Below are 22,911 nucleotides of genomic sequence, written 5' to 3'. Positions count from 1 at the left end.
ATATCTACGGATGGACATGTAGATGCCTTCCTGATGGGTGTACACCTTGGAGTGGGATTGTTGGAGTGTATGGTATGCATGTGTTCAACTTTCGTTGGTACTGCTAAATTGCTTCTAAAGTTTTTGCACCAATGCCATGCCCACCAACAGTGCATGAAAGTTCTGGTTTCTTTGCTTCCTTGTCAGCACTTGTTAATTTCCTACCTTTTATTTTTGGCATTTTGGTGCTGTATAGTGGTATTGCAAAATGCAGTTGTCCTTAGCATTTCCCTTGTGACTAATGGACACTTTTACTTTGTTTATTGCCTGTTTTGATATCATCGTTTGTGAGGTATTTAAGTCATTTACCCATATCTATTGGATTTTCTGTATTTTTCTTACTGGCTTGTAAGAGTTCTTTACTTATTTTGGTGTAGACCTATTTTAGAATTTCTCCTAGGCCTGAACTCTATTCCTTTTCTTTCTGTCTTAAAGGTTTATTTATTTATTTGAAAGTCAGAGTTACAGAGAGAGAGGAGGAGAGACAGAGATCTTCCATCTGCTGGTTCACTCCTCAAATGGTCGCAATGGTTGGGGCTAGGCCAGGCTGGAGTCAGGAGCCAGGAGCTTCTTCCAGGTCTCTCACATGGGTGCAGGGGCCCAAGCACTTGGGCAATCCTCCACTGCTTTCCCAGGCACATTAACAGGGAGCTGGATCGGAAGTGGAGGAGCTGGGACTCCAGCTGGCACTCATATGGGATGCTGGCATTGCAGGCGGTTGATTTATCCACTATACCACAATGCTCGCCCCTCACTATTGCTTTTCACATTCAAAAAGTTTTGCTGTGTAACATGGAACAAAGGGCACTGTCAAAACCTTAGCCATGAGGTAGGCTTCGCCACCATGCAGTGCCTTCTTTTCCCATCATCAAAGCCTTCTGAGCAGGTAAACGGGGTATATATTTATGGGGAAAGTTTGGACGAGGCCCTGAAAAGCTTTGGGGCCCAGTTGGGCCTCTTCCTGCTGGACAGGAAGACTCCCATGTGAGAGTGACTGCTGGGACAGTAGCCTGGACCACATGGACATCACTCCAGTGGTGGAGATGGCTTTTATTCATTCCCTCATTGCCTCATTTGTCTAACAAATATTTATAAAGCACCTTCTAGATGCTTTTCTAGGTACTTGAACTAAGTCAGTGAATAAAACAAATATTCCTGTCCTCAAGGAATTTGCATGAACAATAAAGGGTAAACATGCTAAACTTTTATTAAAAAATTTATTTATTTATTTGAAAGAGAGAGAGAGAGAGGTGTCTCAGCCTTTGGTTCACTCCCCAAAATGGCCACAATGGCCGGGATGGCCAGGTCTGGGCCAGGCCAAAGCCAGGAGCCTGGAACTCCATCAGGGTCTCCCATTTGGGTGGCAGGGGCCATCCTCTGTTGACCTCCCAGGCACACTAACAGAGAGCTGATCAGAGAGTAGATGCTGGTGTTGTAGGCTGTGGCTTAACCAGCTGCTCCACAACACCATTGCATTTTAAGTTATTTGTATTGTGTACTTTCCAGTGTTTTAGAAGGTGTTTTGTGAAAGACCAATCAAAATGTTTGTGGGGTAGTTGGCAGTAGGATGAGAAGGTAAGGTTGAGCAAGAATTGAAGGAGGTGAGGGAGGCAGCCATGAGGATGTCTAAAGAATATCCAGAGGGAGGGGCTTGCACAGAGGCCCTCAGTGGGGTGCCTGACACCTTCAGGGAACAAAAGGAGGATGGGCGGGGACAGAGGTGACAGGAGCCAGATTGCAGCAGAGCTTTGCTTTAATAGGTGGGACGGGGAGTCATCAGAGGAGTTGAACAGAGGAGTCACATGATCAGATTTGTGTCCTACACAGCTCCAACTGCTATGTTGAGCAAGACTGGAGTGAGCAAGGGGAGAAGCATGAGACCCACTGGGAGGTATGTGATAAACCAAGTGAGAGATGCTGTGGCTGGGACCAGGAAGGTCGCAGTGAAGGTGCTCAGATTCTGGATGGATTTGGGAGGTAAAATAGGATCTCCTGATGGAGAGGGTGTGGGGGGTGAGCCAAGACAGGAGTCAAGAACAGCTTGATTTCCATGAGACTTTGGTTCTGGTCCGTGCTCATTAGGCCCCTTGCTATGATGTGCCCTCCCTGCCCACCAGCTCAACTCCATTCCCCCTTCCCACCTGGGTCTGGGCCCCATCCCAGTGCAGATAATCCTGACCTAGTGGCCACCTGTCTTCTTTCCAGCCCATTGTTAGGACAAAATCCCCTCAAGGATTCATGCTGAGCTCTGGAAGCTTATTTTGAAAGTAAAAAGATACTTCTTTCCATTTCATTCCCACTAAAGCATTCCTGATTCTCCCTGAGGCCACACAGAATGCCTCTGATTGATCCAAAAAAGAGTCACAAAAAGGAAAGCACAATTGATGAATATTTCAAGGCGACTCCTTTTGTTTGTCTTCTATTTTTATATTTCTTTCTACTTAGAATCAGGGACACCTTTGGTGTCAGAGCTGAAAGATAACCATGAGATTGTATAATCAAGGTCTTATCTTTTATGTTGGAGAGAAGTTGAGACTCAGGGAGGTAAACTGAGACTCAGGAGGTGAACTGAAGCCCAGGGTAATAAAGCAATCCCCAGGTGGATTCGTTTACTGGCGGCACCACAGGTCTTCTCCTCTCAGAGAATGATCCTTCCATGACGATAAATGTGGGGTTACCTGGTCTGCTTCTGGGCCTTTTATCTGGGCTTCAGTTCCCTTGGGCCTTGTTTTCCTCCTCATTATCTTCCTCCAGACAGGCTGTGCAGTTGAGGTCTCTAAGTTTCAGAGCTGATCTAAAATGCTACACAGGCCCATCCATAGTAGATGTGTCCCTAGATGGCCTTAGGCTCCCTTCGGGTCCTCTGTGGTAAGCTGATCCCCTGGCAGGGTCTTGGAGGGTGCATGCTTCTGGAAGGGCAGCTGTCTTTTGCTTGACCTTCAGTCTCAATGCCATGGCAGGCTCCTTCCCAGCTCACTGGGGCAGACTGCTTTGCCTGCCCTCCCCTACACACCCAGAGGGCAGCCACCAGTCAGGGCTATTTAGTGTCCCATCCGCCAGGCCTGGGCCTCCCTTACAATAGCAGCAGTGTTTTCCCTGGCTTGGATGGTGTTTGAATTAACTTAAGAAAACACAGGCAGAACAGCTGGTTGGTGGGGTCCTGGCCAACACTGCATAATTTGTGGCTACCCCTGGTTCTAAGAATCCAGTTCAGGGTCCTGTTTTCCTGAATCCCAGTTTGCTGCTTGTGTCCTTGGAAAGCAGCAAGCTGTAGTCAGTTGGCTGGTTGCTGGCTGTATTGTGGATACTTTCAAATGTAAACTACAGTATTAATATTCACACATTCACAGTGTTGTACAGCACACAAAGACATCAGACTTTGCAGATGGGGGTACCGAGACTCAGAGAAGTGAAGCAAGGGAGTGATCCGAGGTCACAGGCAGTGAGAGACAAAGCTGGGGCTCAAGACTCCCCTGACTGCGCATCCCATCTTTTTCCTATTGCATTGCCAGTCAAGGACCTGTCAGTGTCTCCCTGTTATGTATAAACCTCTGCTCCTGCCGGCGCTGTGGCTCACTAGGCTAATCCTCCGCCTTGCGGCCCCCGCACACCAGGTTCTAGTCCCAGTCCGGGCACCGGATTCTGTCCCGGTTGCCCCTCTTCCAGGCCAGCTCTCTGCTGTGGCCAGGGAGTGCAGTGGAGGATGGCCCAAGTGCTTGGGCCCTACACCCACATAGGAGACCAGGAGAAGCACCTGGCTCCTGCCATCGGATCAGCGCGGTGCGCCATTGGAGGGTGAACCAACGGCAAAAAGGAAGACCTTTCTCTCTGTCTCTCTCTCTCACTATCCACTCTGTCTGTCAAAAAAAAAAAAAAAAAAAAAAAAAACCAAAAAAACCTCTGCTCCTGAGTCAATCACCAGGCTCAGTCCCTGCCCCTGGGGGTTACTTACCAACTCAGCCCTCTCCAGCTGCTCCCCACAGCTGCAGAGGCTCTTTCCCTACTTGGGATTTGTTAACACTTTTCGGAGACTCTGAGCATCATGGAACATCTGTCTCTCGGCTTGGAGATTGTTTGGTTAATGGCAGGGTTCTCTGATGCGTCTGTTCTTTTTGTTGTTGTTGTTCTTTTGGGGAATGTAACAGCTGGCACAATGGATAAAGTGGGGGACTAGGTGCGAGTCCTGGCTGTGCATGGTGGTGCATGACCTTGGGGGCATTCTTGCATGTGGGCCCAATTTTCTCATCTATAAAACATAGGAGTTGGTAGTAATCTACCTGACTCCTTTCAATTCTAAAATTCTATGCATGTCTTTAAAAAACCTGCAAACAGTCTAAACAATAATGCAGAAATACTCTGTGAACAGAAACACTCCTAAATCCGCATCTAGTAGGGAAGGCATTTGTGATTTAGGCTGTGGCATTTGTGAAAGTGGTTGTAAGATTCTAATATGGTTGCTGCTAAACTTTTGTCAGAAAACTTGACGCAATGAGTGCTGGTAGACTTTAATCCCTAAAAGTCCTCTAAGCAATATTTCTAATATATGTTTTGTCAAAGATTTGATGCTCTCTGCTTAGGTATTTCGAACAAGCGCTCTCTCCAAACAAATCTCTTTGAAAATGCATTAGATAACACGCTTCCTTCAATTCCTTATCTTCCTTTCTGTCTAAACTGAAAAAGCCAGTTCACATTATTAATGACAAGTCATTTTGCAGAGTGCCCGGGTTAATAGAAGTGATAACTGGCAAAATATAAATGTGTAATACTAACATGCTGAAGATAAAACAGAAGTCTGATGCAGAATGCAAAATGTGGAGCAATGGGAGAAAAGTCCCTGGCAGGGGCAGAATGGTCAGGACAGCTATGGCCAGTGGCCAGACTGAGGTTTCCCGAGTGCTGCTTTCCTGACTCCCTTTTCTCTTCAACATCCTTTTTGACCCCAAATCCTAGAATCCTGGAATTTAAAAAGGATCCCTAGGGTATGTTGAAGGCCAATCAGTTAAAGGGACTCATGAAAAGAAATGCTACCAGTAGAGGCAGGGGTGGCTCATGGCTAACTCCCATTTTAGTGCTTTGCTCAGGATTCTGCTATTGCAGGCACCTGCCCCTGTCTTCCCTGAATCAATCAAGGCTAGGGGTAGGGAGCAAGGACTCTGGGAATCAAATCGAGAGCGCAGTGGATTTGAATCTCAGCTCTATCATTGTCTAGTGACTTCGGGAAAGTCACTTCACCTCTCTCTGCCTCAGTCTCCCCCCCTTCAGTATAAAGTGACTTGATAACAGGTAAAGCTCCTTGTGCTATAGCGTGTAGAGTGGTCAAAAAAGTTAGCGATGGTTATGGATATTTTGTGGTTTAGGAGTTCATTTGCTTTTAGTTATATAATCCCTGTCTAGAAGCAGAGGACAGACTTCAAGTACCTCTTGAAGTTATATCTGGCTCAAGAATTGCGTATTTTCTTGGTAGTCCTCAAGTTCAGTATCAGAAGAAGTTGAGTGTTTTCTGTGCCCACTGAGCATTAAGATAAGAGGGATGACACCTACGTGGTAGCTGAGGCCTTGAGGGTGGATACCTTAAATCTAAGAATGTGCAATCTCCTTGGGTGGCAGATTTGAAACAGAGCCTGAGACCAGCGCTACTCTAACTGACCCCTGGTATCCTTTCCATGATAAGGAATCTGGGCCTCCTACTGCAAATTTTAATGAGTTGGTCTCATTTTGTAAATATTAAATGGATTTAATTCCCAAGGTCCCATTCACAAAGAGAGCTCATCCTCAAGGGTCATGGGAAACTAAACATGGAATTGGAGCTGGATAAACTGCTTTGAGGAGCTGGGACTTTGCAATCAGGCCTGCATATGTGCTTTCCAGCTATCTGGCCTTGCGCATATGACCTCATCTCCAAAACCTCAGTTTCTGCTTCTATAAAATGGGGGAAATATCAATTCCTCCTCTGTAGGGTTGTGAAGTACTAAATGGAATATTCCTAGCACACTGCCTGTTACATACTGAATAATTAATGCTAATTATGATTTAAAAATGGTTCCAAAAAAGATAACTAATGCCTGATTTAATGATAACCCTTAGATATGCAGCAGGAGTGAATTTTTATCACCTATTTCTCAGGTACACCAAGGACAGTCAAACTGTGAAGGGAGAGCTCACTTAGCAGAGCTCTCCCAAATGAGTCGTCAGTTTTTCGAGCTGGCGCTATGAGAAAATCCTCTGGTGTGTCTAAAGAACCCACACTAGGGAAAACAAACAAAGCTGGATTGATCTGTGTTGATTGCTTTTAGAAATAACAAATTGGCTGAATTCAACTATTTCCTCTCTTCTACCAGCCAATTTTTGGGTAGATATAGCTTCATTATGAAATCTGACCGAGCTTGACTCTGGATAATTCAATCTCAGGGTATAAACAACCTGGAAGGTTTTGTGGAAGACCTTGAATGATTTCCTAGCAGGAAATGGAAGCCTGAAGAGCCGGAGAGTGAATGAATTCAGGTTTCTAGTTTCAGGTGACCTTGATTAGCACACGGCAACAAACCGATTACTGTCCCCAGTAACCCAGCCTCTGCCTGTCTCAATGAGTTTGATCCATTCTGCTCAGTCTCTGGAAGGCTCGCTGAAGAAGCCTCGGGGCCATCAAAGAAGGAGGTACCTTTCTCTGAAGGGAGGAGAGAACTTCCACTTTGACTGTGACCCTATCGGAATAAGATCAAAGTCAGCGAACCCTAAAGGCTTCCATAGCCCTGGCAACTCATGACTAGAGCCTAGGGAGATTACTGACACCATGAACAGGAGTGTCAAATTGTTAAGTCAGCAACAGGAGTCACTGTGTACTTACATCCCATGTGGGATCTGTCCTTAATGTGTTGTCTAATGTGTAGTGATGCTATAACTAGTACTGAAACAGTATTTTTACACTTTGTGTTTCTGCGTGGGTACAAACTGATGAGATCTTTACTAATTATATACTGAATCGATCTTCTGTATATAAAGATAATTGGAAATGAAAAAAAAAAAACAAACCTGGTGTTAAATTGGAAATGGCATAGAAAATTAATTAATTTTTAAAAAATATTATGTAGGATCTCTGCCTTTAATGTGCTGTACACTCTTATTTAATGCTATAACTAGTATTCCAACAGTATTTTTTTTTTCACTATGTGTTGCTATATGGGGCAAACTGTTGAAATCATTACCTAATATATACTAAACTGATCTTCTGTATATAAAGAGAATTGAAAATGAATCATGATGTGATTGGAAGGGGAGAGGGAGCGGGAAAGGGGAGGGTTGTGGGTGGGAGGGAAGTTTTGGGAGGGGGAAGCCATTGTAACCCATAAGCTGTACTTTGGAAATTTATATTCATTAAATAAAAGTTTAAAAAAAAAAAGAAGAAGAAGCCTCGGGATGAGAGGAGCCAGCCTCCTCATGCTGCAGTGAGGACTCTGAGGTTTAATGAGTTGGCCTGATCGCATCTGTTACCCTTATATTTTCCTGTTGGCCCCAACACAATGCTCCATTTTCTTCAAGCAAGAGCTTTTGAGAGAATTTCCAACCAGTTTCCTGTTTCCACATTGTTCACAATCAAACAGCAAAGTCTGCTTATTAAAAACGTAAAAGCATCAACTCTTTAGATCTGGATGCACCCATCTGGTCCCTGGGAGACAGGGGGAAGGAGGCAGGGTATCTGGGTCCTGGTGTGTGTGTAGGTGGGCTGGGGTGGGTGCCAATGGGCAGGGTGATGAAAACCTCCACTGCCACCTTGTGGTCACCTGGGGCCTCAGAGGGTCGTGCCTCTGGAGTCTGTCTGGCTTTGGCTGCTTGCTTGAGATCTCGATCAGGGTAGTCAGTGTTGCTTCAATGGAGCTTTTATTATCGTTTCTCTTTTCTGTACATTTTCACTTTCTTTAGCCCCAGGAAAGGGGAAATTGTTGAAAGCTAGCAAAATTCTGTATTCGGAAAAAAGTATCTGCAGGGAGGAAGAGGTCAGGATCTAAGGAAAGCCTCTTAAGATGAAATGTTTGAGAGCCTCGCAAGATCCTTGTTTCGTCTTATTGCATCTCTCGACAAGAGCGGAAATATATGGGGCAGAAGTCAGGCCCGAGGTTGGCACCTGTCATTGTTATCATCTGGTCAATTGGGGAAGTTGAGACGGATGAGGATTCGTTTATTATCTCATTCATTGCCCTTGTCTACGGTTCAAATTAGTTCTCACATCACATTCTGATATTTCAGATTCAATATCATCAGTTGAAATACTAACGATATTTTTCAGTGCAAAAAAAATGACTTTCAAGGCATGTATTATGTAAAGGATTATAATAAATTAAATGCCTAAACTGGCAGAGTGCAAACAATTTTGACTCAGATCTAAATGTTTGCACTGGCTGTTTAAACATTTAATTTGTTAGAATGGAAGTAGCAGCACAGAATAAGCATGTTAATTAAACTTGGGCTTTAGCAACGTGAGTCATCCCATGGACACAGAGCGTGACAAACCCGGATGGCGAGAGTCAATGTGCGTTGATTTTTCATTCTCCAGATGAACACTGTACATCTCCAAAACCTGCAGACATTAGTGATATTTAATGAATTGTTCTGTCTTTTGGAGGTGACTTTTAGATGATGCTGTAGTACTGTTAGGGAAACAGCTTTGCTAATTAAGTTGCAGGGGAGTTAACACCTGAAGAAATTGATTAAAGTGATTACTTAGATAATCTCTTCTGTGTCTTTACATTAAAGGATAGAAAAATGTACGGAAAAGGAAGTGTGGAAACAAAACCTCTAAAGACCAACTTATCAAAAACAAAGAATATCCATGTTCACTGTCACCACCATTGTCACAGTTGTTATCACCATCACCATCACCATCACCATCATCACTATTCTCTGGTCCTGGCTCTGCCAAGACTGGTAATACGATGCTGGTTAAGTCACTTGTCTTCTCTGGTTTCAGATTCCCCATTTGTAAAATGAAGGCATTTTTATTAGGTAGGATAAGGCTAAGTTGGTGTTGCCCCCAAATGTGGTGATTTTAATATGATGTAGTTCATTTCTCTCTTAGACTTAACTTTCAGGATGGCAGGGGAGCTCTTGACTCCCTTACTCAAAAGCCTGGGCAGCTTTATCACTTTCTTCACAATCTGACCCTAACCTACACTTTCAACTCATTAACTCTGGGCCTTTCTACTTCCACCTGTGTCTTTGCTCTGTGTTCTGTTCATAATAACCTCCCTTTAAAAAAAGATTTATGAGAGAGAGAGAGAGAGAGAGAGAGAGAGAGAGAGAGAGAGAAGAGAGAAGAGAGAAGAGAGAAGAGAGAAGAGAGAAGAGAGAAGAGAAGAAGGAGGAGGAGGAGGAGAAGGAGAAGAAAGGAGGAGGTGGGAGAAGAGGGGAGAAGAAGGAGGAGGGGGAAGGGGGAAGAAGGGGAGGTGGGGGATGAGAGGGAGGGAGATCTTCCATCCACCAGTCAAATAGCCTCAACAACTAGGGCTGGGCAGGTTGAAGCCAGGAATTCCATCTGTGCTTCTTGTGTAGGGAGGGGCCTAAACCCTGTGCCATCATCTCCCAGGTGCATTAGCAAGAAGCTGGTTGGGAAGCAGAACAGCTGGAACTTCAACCTGTACTTCATATGGGATGCTAGGGTTGCAAGCAGCAGGTTCACTTGTTGCACCATGATACTGGCCCCTAGAATGCCCTTTTCTTTATCAAATATCAACATTTTATTCATTCTACATGAATAGCTGCCTCTTTCAGAAAGCCTTATAATTTCTCTCCTTCTGCCATTCCTGATTATAACATTCATCATTTCTTCTTCTGCCTTCTAATCTTCGCATCTTTTTTAGTATATTGTTCCATTTGCCTTATAACTGCTATTTATACAGATAGACTTTATGTTCTTAGAGACAACAGGCTGCATATTATTTGTCTTAGCTTCTCAACTCTTCTTTCCTTCCTTACCTTCCCTGATATCAACCACTATATCTTGTCCAATAAATGAATGGTGAACTAAATGGAGTAAAAAATGTTGTTACAGATAGAGAAACCCAGTCATCATAATAGCAACCATTTGCTAACTCTAGGGGCCAATTAAGCAATGGATTATTTATTGAAAAATTCCAGATATGGATCTGCACAGTCCCGATCAGGCTCATATCCTGTGCCAGACTAAGAATGGCACACAGAAATACACCTTGGTCTCTACCTCCTGGTGGAATAGTGTGCCACTCATATATTTTTTAAAGGTTTATTTATTTATTTGAAAGGCAGAGTTATAGAGGGACAGAAGCAGAGAGAGAGGTCTTCTGTTTGCTGATTTACTCCCCAGATGACTGCAAGGGCTGGAGCTGCACTGATCCAAAGCCAGGAGCCAGGAGCTAGGAGCTTCTTCCAGGTCTCCCATGGGTGTACAGGGACCCAAGCACTTGGGCCATCTTCCACTGCTTTCCCAGGCCATAGCAGAGAGCTGGATTAGAAGTGGAGCAACCAGGACTTAAACCTGTGCCCATATGGGATGCTGGTGCTGCAGGTGGCAGCCTCACATATACCGCCATACCTGCCAGCCCCACCCCCCTTAAAAGATTTATTTAATTTATTTGAAAGACATAGTTACAGAGAAAGAGGGACACATATGCATACATACAGAGAGAGAGAGAGAGAGAGAGAGAGAGAGAGAGATATCTTCCAACTGCTGGTTCACTCCCCAAATGCCTGCAACAGCCAAGGAGCCAGGAGCTTCTTCCAGGTCTCCCATATGGGTGATAGGGGCCCAAGCACCTGGGCCATCTTCTACTGCTTTTTCCAGGCCATAAATAGGGAGCTGGATTAGAACTGAAACAGCTGGACCTTAAACCGGTGTCCATATTGTGGTGGCTTTACCCATTCTGCTACCACATTGGAACTGCAACTCATATTTATGAAGGACAATCTTCCTGAGACTGCCATGACTTGAAAGTTCTTTGTCCATGAGCCATGTGAAAAAAAATTATTGTTTTTTACCTCTGACATATGTGCTTGGATGTTATGTATCACATGATTTAAGTGGAATTTGTGGAATCTGCTCCATTTGTGGAATTTCTACCTCTATTCTGCCCTATAGCCATGTTGGAATCTAAGAATTAAATTGTTTGAAGAAGTCTAGTTTCAAATAGTATCCTGGCTCATGGGATAAAATACAGGGAGCTCAGAGCTTTGTGGCCTGTTACTGTTACTATGCAGTTGGGAAAACTACCTCCCCTCCTTAAACCTCAATCTCATTTACAGATGGAACAGATACCACTTCCCCCTTGTCAGAGGGCTGTTGGTGCAGATAATGGCAGCTCATTAGTGAAGTGCTCTGCAAAGATCGTATGGAATCCTGTTGGGTACCATTGGGAGGCTAACCCTCAGGCTTATGAGGATGGATATTAAAACCATGCATCTGCTTGTTCCAGTCACTGGGTGCACATGAACAGTCCCCCAGTTGTATTTATAATACTGCAGTTGTTTTCTAAAGAAAGAAATTAAATTTGTTTTTTTCAAATTTTAGTTTCACAGACTAACCATGAGTTAGTCTACTTGAATGATTTTCAAATCATAATTTAGTTACTGTCAGGATGGCAATAAAACTTATGAAATAGAGTAAGAATGGGGGAAACAGAGAGCAGGAGGGAGAGATTCAGGCAACCTCACCTTTCTGCTGGCAGTTTTATTTTTCTTCTCTTGCTCCCCTAATGCCCTTCAATTCTCTTGAACATGTAAACCTTTCTTTTCCTCTTCATTGAAATGAATCTGGCCAAGTGGCATTAATGCTTATGAAAGTCAATGGCAACTGCAAAGATGAATGTATTCTCACCTAGTTCAGAAATTTTCAATTCTTTGTAGCTGTCATTTTACAACTCAGCTGTGATTGGAACTGACTTTGCTCAAAATGGTGAAGTTGGGTACGTGTGAGTGTGGTGCCCTCACCTTCCCCTCCTGCCCCATGTGAGGAAGTAAGTGCCAGGTTTCTCTCCAATATGATCCTATGTATAGTGAGGACTCAAATGAGTGGGGCCAGTCTCTGCTTATAGGGAACCTACTTTATTATGCATGTGCTATAGCATTTCAGGGAAACAGAGCTTAAGCTTAAAAATTTACCAGTAATGATGCAATTATAAGAGTGGGAAGACTTTGGAGGAGGGCAAATGACTTTTGGGGGTATCTCAGATGTCACACCCTGTGGCTTACATTGCTGTATATAAGACAAATCCTGAATATAAGAAAGAAATTTACCATCTCCATCTACAAATAGGGAGGCCCTAGGGATGAGATTAAATAGCCCCTTTCTTAATATGCCCCATCAGCACGTGCATGTACACATACACACACGGAGGAAGTGAGGAATAACAATCACTTTACACATGTCTTAATCGGGGTCCTTTGATCACAATTTTCTCAAGAGGGTATAGGCAAAAGGAAAGATTTGTCTCCTAGAGCCAGGAGCCAAGATGGCAGTGAACTCATACAGGATTGAATAGGGTTCAGTTCCTGAATAGAAAATCTACTAGGAGACATCAGGGTCTCTCAGCTTCTTCGTCAGCCTGATTCATTTTCCTCTCCTTGGCTGAGTGGTTTTTGTAAGTCACACATGTACCAAGCTTTTCTACCTTTTGTCTGACCTATGGAGAACTTCAGGGCCCCAAGGCCAAATTCCCAACATAAGCAACTCTGTCTGAATAATCAGATTAGCCAAAAGGTAGACATTTGACCAAATTGGTCCCATCAGCATGGTCCAGTCTGGTGAGCACTTTTAGATTTATCATCTTTGGCTGGAGGGTCTCAGTGGGAGACTTGGGAAGCCATTTCTTAATAAATAAATGGACAAAAGGTAGAGAAATGGAAAATCTCATTCAATATTTGACTGTTGTTTTTTTTAATTAACAATAAATGTACATATATATGAGCTACAGTGTGACATTTGAACACATGTATACAATGCATTCTGATCAAATCAGGGCAGTCAACAGTTCTCTTTTTTCAACCTTTCTTCATGATTGGAACCTTAGAGCTTCTTTTTTCTATTTGTTAATATACTGTATTCTGATATCAGCTCCTATTTATTAAACTGTTAGTTAAACCACAGTTGTTGTTAAGAGGTAAATTAAAATAATTTCCCCCAAGTTAACAGGCAGTAATATGGTCAATGTTATGGAAAGAAGAGAAATTGTAAAGACAGTATATACTACGTTATTGAGGACTGTGATCTGCCCACTATGCAGTGTAAAACCTAGCAACTTAATTCCTTCAATCTAATTCTTACTTGCCACCTAGTATCTAAACTTCCTCCATCCTCTTCCTACCATTTCCTACTCTAGTAATGACCATTCTGTGTTCAGAATGAGGTTTTTTTTTTTTAAAAAAGATTTATTTATTTTATTTGAAAGTCAAAGTTACACAGAGAGAGGAGAGGCAGAGAAGAGAGAGAGAGAGGGAGAGAGGTCCTCCATTCGCTGGTTCACTCCCCAGATGGCCACAACAGCTGGAGCTGCGCCGATCCGAAGCCAGGAGCCAGGATACAAGGGCCCAAGGGTTTGGGCCATCCTCCACCGCTTCCCCAGGCCTCAGCAGATAGCTGGATTGGAAGTGGGGCAGCCAGGTCTTGAACCGGCGCCCATATGGGATGCCAGTATCGCAGGTGGCCTTATCTACTACGCCACAGCACCGGCCCTTTTTTTTCTTAAGCTTCCATATATGAGGGAGAACATGCAATATCTGTCTGTTTACTCCTTATTGTTCATGCAAGTACATTATAGTGTGGAGATTTCCAGGTTCTTTTCTTTACAATTTCTCTTCTTTCCATAACATTGACCATATTACTGCCTGTTAACTTGGGGGAAATTATTTTAATTTACCTCTTAACAACAACTGTGGTTTAACTAATAGTTTAATAAATAGGGGCTGATATCAGAAATGCATGTGTCTCTACTGGAGCCTACAATTTAGTGGGGGAGCCAGACAAAAAAAAAATGGAAACAAAACCCAAAAAACTCAACAGTAAACAAACTAATTACAAGTTGAGAGAGGAAACAGAGTACTGAGTTAAAAAAGATGGGTTGAGGAGGAGGGGATCTATCTTAGATGCTCCAGGGAGTTGATTTCTTCGTAGAGTCTGCAGGGACCAGACATGAAAGATGTAGAGAGGAGGATGTGCACAAAAGCATTTCAAGCAGAGAGAGGACGGCGTACACCCACACATGCAAAATCCTTGAGGAGGAAAGGAGCTTAATCTGCTTTTAAGTCCCAGCATGCTTCATGTTCCAGCTCTCCTTCACCTCAGAGAGTGAGGGTCTTCTTTTGTGGACTCTGTTCAGTTCTGTTGCAAAAGATTAAATTACAGCATGGCAGATGTATGTTGAGTCACCTCTTTCAGCACTCAAGATTCATATTTACATTATGTCACAAAAATACATGGCCGTTTACATTACAAACTAATATGGTCACTTTCTTGGAGATATTGTATATAGCACTTGATATTCTTGGGTTTTTAGATTGGGGAGATCTCAGTGTGAGTCTTGTCTTTGTGAGTTATTAGTTGTATAGCTTTGGGCTGTATGACTTTGGGTATCATTAGTTTCTTTATCTCTCCCATCTCAGGTTTCATTGCTGGCTTGCAGAGATTTTTGTAAAATAGGAATTAGAGCACATTAAGTAAGGAAATGTAGTGACTAACACAGAGCCTGACACCCAATGAATATTAAAAACAAAAAAGTTTGTTCATATTATCCTGGTATATAAATCAAATTTTTGCAAACTGACTCCTTTGCAGTGCTTCTTAAGAGAATTGAATATATGAAAGAATTGTATAATGAATACTTTGGAGAACATACAGGAATACATCAGAACCTAGGAGGCGACTTATCTTTCTCTCCCATCCCCGCAATGCAGTCAGAGGAGATTAACACCAGAAACTGAAAAGAATTCTGCAAATGAATGAGATTGGAAAAAAAAGCCACAGTCCTAAACCAACCCAGAAGACTACTATAAAGGAAGTGTAGAATGAAACAAACTCTGAGCTCAGGGATTAGATTAAGATGGTGAAGTAGGGAGGGAACTTGCTGCTCTAGGCTAGGAGAAGATAGTTTAAAAAAAGTGGAAGGAGTGCAGTCTCAGGGAAGAGTTAGGGAGAAAACAGCATAGGAGACTCTATGCAAATTGGAGGGACACAGTGGACCTACATGGAGGGTGAGAATATGCATAACTCAGGACCCTGGCAGCCAAGAACCTCTGTACCAGTATTGGAGAGTGAAGTAAGACCAGACTCTAGCGGCCCAAGCCACTGGTGTAAAAGCTGCAGGAAGAGCCTAGAGGGAATCTGGCTTGGAGCTCTGTGGGGAATAGTGTACCTGCCAAACTGGAGGAGAAAAAACAAAGGAGGGGGGAGCATGTTGTTCTCTCCCTGATCACCCTGCAGGGGTGTCTTGTAAAAAGCTGATAGAGAGCAGGTACCATTTTGGACATATATAACAGCTGTGCCAGCTTGTGTCTGCACTCATCAACTAGCCAAATGGAGACTCCTGAGTCTGATGTGGAGAACAGACAGGGTGCTGAGTGCTCGTGACTGTGGGAGACTTGTATGCTGGGACTGTGAAAACACTGAGGCTGCTTAGGAGGACCCACGGTGTGGCTGGGACTTTGGGCAGTCACTGTGGAAGGCTCCATAAGATCATGGCTCCTTGGTTACCTGGTGAGGGACATTGCTGGGGAATCTGAGCTTACACTGGATACTACACAGATGCTTTGTGTGGTCCTTGTGGCAAAGTGGATGAATAATATACCCACTGGGGCTAGCACCCAGGTGCTGGTCTCCTTTTTTGAGTGGAGCTCAGCTGAGTCAAACAGACAAGAACAAACCTTCCCTCTGATAAAAAAAAAAAAAAAAAAAAAAAAAAAAAAAAAGAGGAGGTTCACCATGCCAAACTTGGGTGTGTCACCTCAGACATGCCCTTCACCTTGGAGCATTAAACAAAATTCCTTGGCCACACCTACCACATGCCTCTAGGTATTCACTGAAAGCAGACACTCCACTAATCTGCACATAGTCCAAAGATAAAAGCTGGCACAGTGAAAAAACAAAGACAAAACCAATCATCTTCACAAATGCTGTATAATAAACATATCAATTCAAGAAACAAGAATAAGGAAGACAACATGACATCCCTGAAAGAATATAACACTTCAATACTAGATTGTGGAATTCAAAATTTGATCATAGGATTACTTAGAAGTAATCAGAAGCAAATGCCTGAACTAATGAAATCCATACATAACATGAAAGAAAATTTCTCCCATGAAATTGAGATCTTAAAGAGAAATCAAAATGAAATCTTGGAAATGAAGAATTCAATAGATCAAATAAAAAAATGCAGGATAAAGCCTTAACAACAGAATCAGTGAAGCAGAAGAAAGAAAATTATACAATCAGATAAAACACAAGAAGAAGACATTAGAAAACACTGTTGGGAATCTACAAGATATCATCAAACAACCCAATGTATAGGTTCTAGGAGTTCCTGAAGGCATGGAAAGAGAGACAGGATTAGAAGGCATTTTTAGTGAAATAATAACAGGAAATTTCACTAATTTGGAGGAAAAAAGGGACATCCTAGTACAGGAAGCACATTGAACTGGTCATAGACATGACCAGAAAAGATCTCACCCCAACACATTGTAATCAAACTCTCCACAGTAAAACATAAATAAAAGATTCTAAAATGTGCTGGAGAGAAAGACCAGATTACATTCAGAGGATCTCCAGTTAAATTCACAGTCTCATCAGAAACTCTATAGGCTAAGAGAGAATGCTGAGATATATTCCAAGTCTTAAGAGAAAAAACTGTCAACCCAGAATACTATACCCTGCAAAGCTCTCATTTATGGGTGAAGGTGAAATATAAAGACCTTCAATGACAAACACAAGTTGAAAGAATTTGTCACCACTCATCCTGCCCTGCAGAAGATGCTTAAGTATGTGCTATACATAGAAACACATATATACACCTAATTATAGGGCACCTGACTATTTAAAAGAAATGTTAAGGGACCTAAAGGGAGACATAGACTCAAACACAATAGTAATGGGGGATTTCAATACCCCACTTTCAGCAATGGACAGATCAATGAGACAGAAAATCAGCAAGGAAACAGCAGAGTTAATTGATACTATAGACCAAATGGACCTAAGATATCTACAGAACTTTTCATCCTACAGTTGCAGAATACACATTCTTCTCAGCAGTGCATGGAACTTTCTTTAGGATTGACCACATACTAGGCCATAAAGCAAGTCTCAGCAAATTCAAAAAAATCAAAATAATAACATACATCTTCTCAGACCACAATGAAATGAAGCTGGAAATCAACAACTCAAGAATCTCTAAAATATATGCAAACACATGAAGACTGAACAACATGCTCCTGAATGAACAGTGGATCACAGAAGAAATAAAAAAATTCTGGAAATAAATGAAGATGACAGTAGAACATATCAAAACTTTTGAGATACAGCAAAAGCAGTGTTAAGAAGAAAATATATAGCAATTGGTGCCTACATCAAGAAATTGGAAAGAGATCAAATAAATGAACCATCAATGCATCTCAAGTGTCTATAAAAACAACAGCAAACCAAACCCAAAACTAGTAGGAGAAAACAAATGATTAAAATGAGAGAAGTCAACAAAATTGAAGCCAAAAGAACAATACAAAAGATCAGCAAAATGAAGAGCTGATTTTTGAAAAAAATAAACAAAATTGACATACCATTGGCCCAACTAATCAAAAAAAAAAAAAAAAAAAAGAGAGAGAGAGAGAGAGAAAAGACCCAAGTCAATAAAATTAGAGATGAAAAAGGAAATGTAACAGCAAACCTCACAGAAATAAAAAGAATCATTGGAAAGTACTACGAAGAATTATATGCCAACAAACTGGGAAACCTAGAAGAAGTGGATAGATTCCTGGACATATACAACCTACCTCAATTGAATCATGAAGACATAGAAAACCTAAATAGACACAGTACCAAGATGGAAACTGAATCAGTAAAAAGACACTCCCAACAAGAAAAGTCCAGGACCTTCACCACTGAATTCTACCAGACATTTAAAGAAGAACTAACTCCAATTCTTGTCAAATTATTAAAAACAGTTGAAAGAAAGGGAATCTTCCCAAATTCTTTCTATGAAGCCAGCATCACCTTAATTCCTAAACCCAGAAAAGATGCAACAGAGAAAGAGAACTACAGACCAGTTTCTCTGATGAACCTAGACACAAAAATCCTCAACAACATTCTAGCCAATAGAATCCAACAACACATCGGATCATTCACTTGAACCAAGTGGGATTTATCCCTGGTATGCAGGGATGGTTCAACATTTGCAAATCAATCTATGTGATACATCACATTAACAAACTGCTGAACAAAAATCATATGATTATTTCAATAGATGCAGAGAAAGCATTTGATAAACTACAACACCCTTTCATGATGAAAACTCTAAGCAAATTGGGTTTAGAAGGAACATTTTTCAACACGATCATAGCAATTTATGACAAACCTACAGCCAGCATCCTTTTGAATGGGGAAAAGTTGGAAGCATTCCCACTGAGATCTGGAAGCAGACAAGTATGCCCACTCTCACCATTGCTATTCAATATAGTCCTATAAGTTTTAGCCAGAGCCATTAGTAAAGAAAAAAGAAATCAAAGGGATACAAATTGAGAAAGAAGAAGTCAAACTATCCCTATTTGCAGATGACATGGTTCTATATACAGGAGATCCAAAAGATTCCACCAAAAGACTATTGGAACTCATAGAAGAGTTTGGTAAAGTAGCAGAATATAAAATCAATACACAAAAATCAGCAGCCTTTGTATTTATAGACAATGCCACAGCTGAGACAGAATTTCTAAGATCAATCCCATTCACAGTAGCTACAAAAAAAAAAAAATCAAATACCTTGGAATAAATTTAACCAAGGATTTCAAAGATCTCTATGGTGAAAATTACAAAACATTAAAGAAATAAATAGAAGAAGATTGAAAAAAAAAGGAAAAATCTTCCATGCTCATGGATTGTAAGAATCAATGTCATCAAAATGTCCATTCTTCTGAAAGCAATTTACAGATTCAATCTGATACCAATCAAAATACCAAAGACATTCTTCTCAGATGTAGAAAAAATGATGCTGAAATTCATATGGAAATGCAGGAGACCTTGAATAGCTAAAGCAATCTTATACAGCAAAAACAAAACTGGAGGCCTCACAATACCAGATTTCAAGACATACAACAAGGCACTCATAATCAAAACAGCTTGGTACTGGTACAAAAAGAGATGGACAGACCAATGGAACAGAATAGAAACACCAGAAATCAGTCCAAGCATCTACAATCAACTTATATTTGACCAAGGAGCTAAAACCAATTCCTGGAGCAAGGACAGTCTTTTCAACAAATAGTGCTGGGAAAACTGGATTTTCACATGCAGAAGTATGAAGCAGGACTTCTACCTTACACCTTACACTAAAATCCATTCAAAATGTTTTAAAGACCTAAATCTATATCCTGATACCATTAAGTTACTAGAGAACATTGGGAAAACCCTGCAAGATATTGTCATAGGTGAAGGGTTCTTAGAAAAGACCCCAGAGGCACAGGCAGTCAAAGCTAGAATTCACAAATGGGGTTACATCAAATTGAGAAGCTTCTATATTGGAAAAGAAACAGCCAGGAAAGTGAAGAGGTAATTGAAAGAATAGGAGAAATTATTTGCATACTATGCAACTGATAAAGGATTAATAACCAGAACCTATAAAGAGATCAAGAAATGCAACAACAACAAAACAAGGAACCCAGTGAAGAAATGGGCAAAGGACGAAACAGACATTTTTCTTTTTTTTTAAACTTTTATTTAATAAATATAAATTTCCTAAGTACAACTTTTGAATTATAGTGGCTTTCTGCCCCCATAACCTCCCTCCCACCTGCAACCATCCCATCTCCCACTCCCTCTCCCATCCCATTCTTCATCACAATTCATTTTCAATTATCTTTATATACAGAAGATCAACTTAGTATATACTAAGTAAAGATTTCAACAGACTGCACCCACAAAGGAGAGAACTTCCACTTTGCTTATGGCCTTGTCTGAATACTGATGGAGATTGTGGATTCAAAAGGCTTCCATAGCCTTGACAGCTCATGTCAGGAGCCTCAGGTTATCACTGATGTCATACATAAGAGTGTTAATTGTTAAATTAACAACAGGAGTCACTGTGCGCTAACTTCCCATGCACGACCTCTGTCCTCAATGAGTTGTATTATGAGAATTAACTTTAAAACTTGTTCTCAAATTGTGTGTGTGTGTGTGCAAATTGTTGAAATCTTTACTTAGCTTAGAGTTGGTCTGCTGTGTGTTAAGTTAATTGAAAATGAATCTTATTGGAGAATGGGACTGGAAATGGGAGAGGGAGGAGGAGGTGGAGTGGATATGGGGGTGGGATGGCGTGTATGGTGGGAAGAATCAATAATACTAAAGTTATACTTAGGAAATTTGTACTCATTAAATAAAATATTTCTTAGCGAAAAAAAAAAAAAAACAAAAAACAAATCACAAAACTCTGAGCTCAGTTTTAGCATGTTGTGGGGGTTTCAAAAAGTTCATGGAAAATGGGATTAAAAGATACATTTTTTTTTTGCTATGAACAAAATTTTAAATCTGCATAGTTTTTTTGTGATATGTCTCTTCAGTGAACTATTTGAAGACCCTACATATGCATGGATTTGAATATTTTTAAAAAATGTGTATTTATTTGAAAGGCAGAGTTACAGAGAGGGAGGGAGGGAAGAAGACACACACACACACACACACATCTTCTATCTTCTTGTTCATTCCCCAAATGGCTACAACAACTGAGACTGGGCCAGGCCAAAAGCCAGAAGCCAGAAACTTCTTCCCAGTCGCCCACATGGGTGCTAGGCCCAAGGACTTGCACTATCTTCCACTGCTTTCCCAGGCATGTTAGCAGGTAGCTGCCTTAGAAGTGGAGCAGGTGGGAATCAAACTGGTGCCCTTATGGGATACCATTGCTGCAGGCTTCAGCTGCTATGCCATCACACTGGCCCCAAGAATTAATCCCTTTTTTTGCCACAAAAATAAACTGTCTTTTAATTCTGTTTTTTGTGAACTTTTTGAAGTAGCCCCATACAATGAACAGGAAAAGGGTCCTAGGGGGATCTTTGGGAACTTAACTGAGAACTGCATTCTGACCAGAAAGGCTAACTGAAACTCTCTAAACTTCTTGGCTAATAGCAAGCTTGGTTAAAAACCACAAGAGAGAAAGTGCCCTGATGGGGAGAGAATTCAAGTGACTAGAGGACTTGGAAGGGAAATAACCAAGGTGACCTTGAGGAAATTCCAGTCTTCATGAAAAAGATACACAGAGGAGAGAGGGCAAGAAGGAAAGACCTTCTTCCCAAGAATACAATCCCTGAGGGTTTTGTGTGTGTGTGTGTGTGTTTGTTTGTTTGTTTTTTGACAGGCAGAGTCAATAGTGAGAGAGAGAGAGAGAGAGAGACAGAGAGAAAGGTCTTCCTTTGCCATTGGTTCACCCTCCAATGGCCGCCGCAGCTGGCGCGCTGCGGCAGGCACACCGCGCTGATCTGAAGCCAGGAGCCAGGTACTTCTCCTGGTCTCCCATGGGGTGCAGGGCCCAAGCACTTGGGCCATCCTCCACTGCACTCCTGGGCCATAGCAGAGAGCTGGCCTGGAAGAGGGGCAACCGGGACAGAATCCGGTGCCCCGACTGGGACTAGAACCCGGTGTGCTGGCGCCGCAAGGCAGAGGATTAGCCTATTGAGCCACGGTGCCGGCCCCTTGTGTGTGTGTTTTAAAGATTTACTTTATTTATTTGAAAGTCAGAGTGACGGAGAGGAGGAGAGATAGAGAGAAAGAGGTTTTTCAAATGCTGGTTCACTCCCCAAATGGCTACAATGGTGAGGGCTGGGCCAGCCACAGTCAGGAGCCTGGAACTATATCTGGGTCTTCCATATGAATGGTAGGAGCCCAAGTACCTTAACAATCTACTGTTTTTCCAGTTGGCATTATGCAGGGAGCTGGGTTGGAAGTAGAGCTGGTAGCACTTGAATTGGTGATCTGGTATGGGATGCCAGCATTACATGCAGCAGCTTAACGCACTGCATCATAGCACAGGCCCTACACTGTTCTTCTTCTTCTTCTTTTTTTTTTTTTGGGTTTTTTTTTTTAATTTAGTAAATATAAATTTCCAAAGTACAGTTTATGGATTACAATGGCTCCCCCCCCCATAATTTCCCTCCCACTCGCACCCCTCCCATCTCCCGCTCCCTCTCCCATTCCATTCACATCAAGATTCATTCTCAATTATCTTTATATACAGAAGATCGATTTAGTATATATTAAGTAAAGATTTCATCAGTTTGCATCCACACAGAAACACAAAGTGTAAAATACTGTCTCAGTACTAGTTATAGCATTACTTCACATTGGACAACACATTAAGGACAGATTCCACATAAGTAAGTATACAGTGACTCCTGTTGTTGACTTAACAATTTGACACTCTTGTTTATGGTGTCAGTAATCTCCCTAGGCTCTAGTCATGAGTTGCCAAGGCTTTTGAGTTCACTGACTTCGATCTTATTCCGACAGGGTCATAGTCAAAGTGGAAGTTCTCTCCTCCCTTCAGAGAAAAGTACCTCCTGCTTTGATGGCCCCGTTCTTTCCACTGGGATCTCACTCGCAGAGATCTTTCATTTAGGTCTTCTTCTTCTTTTTTTTTTTCCATGATGTCTTGGCTTTCCATGCCTACAATA

The sequence above is a fragment of the Lepus europaeus genome, chromosome 6, assembly GCF_033115175.1.
Source record: "Lepus europaeus isolate LE1 chromosome 6, mLepTim1.pri, whole genome shotgun sequence".
Lineage (NCBI taxonomy): Eukaryota > Metazoa > Chordata > Mammalia > Lagomorpha > Leporidae > Lepus > Lepus europaeus.
Note: the sequence above shows the minus strand (reverse complement) of the source record.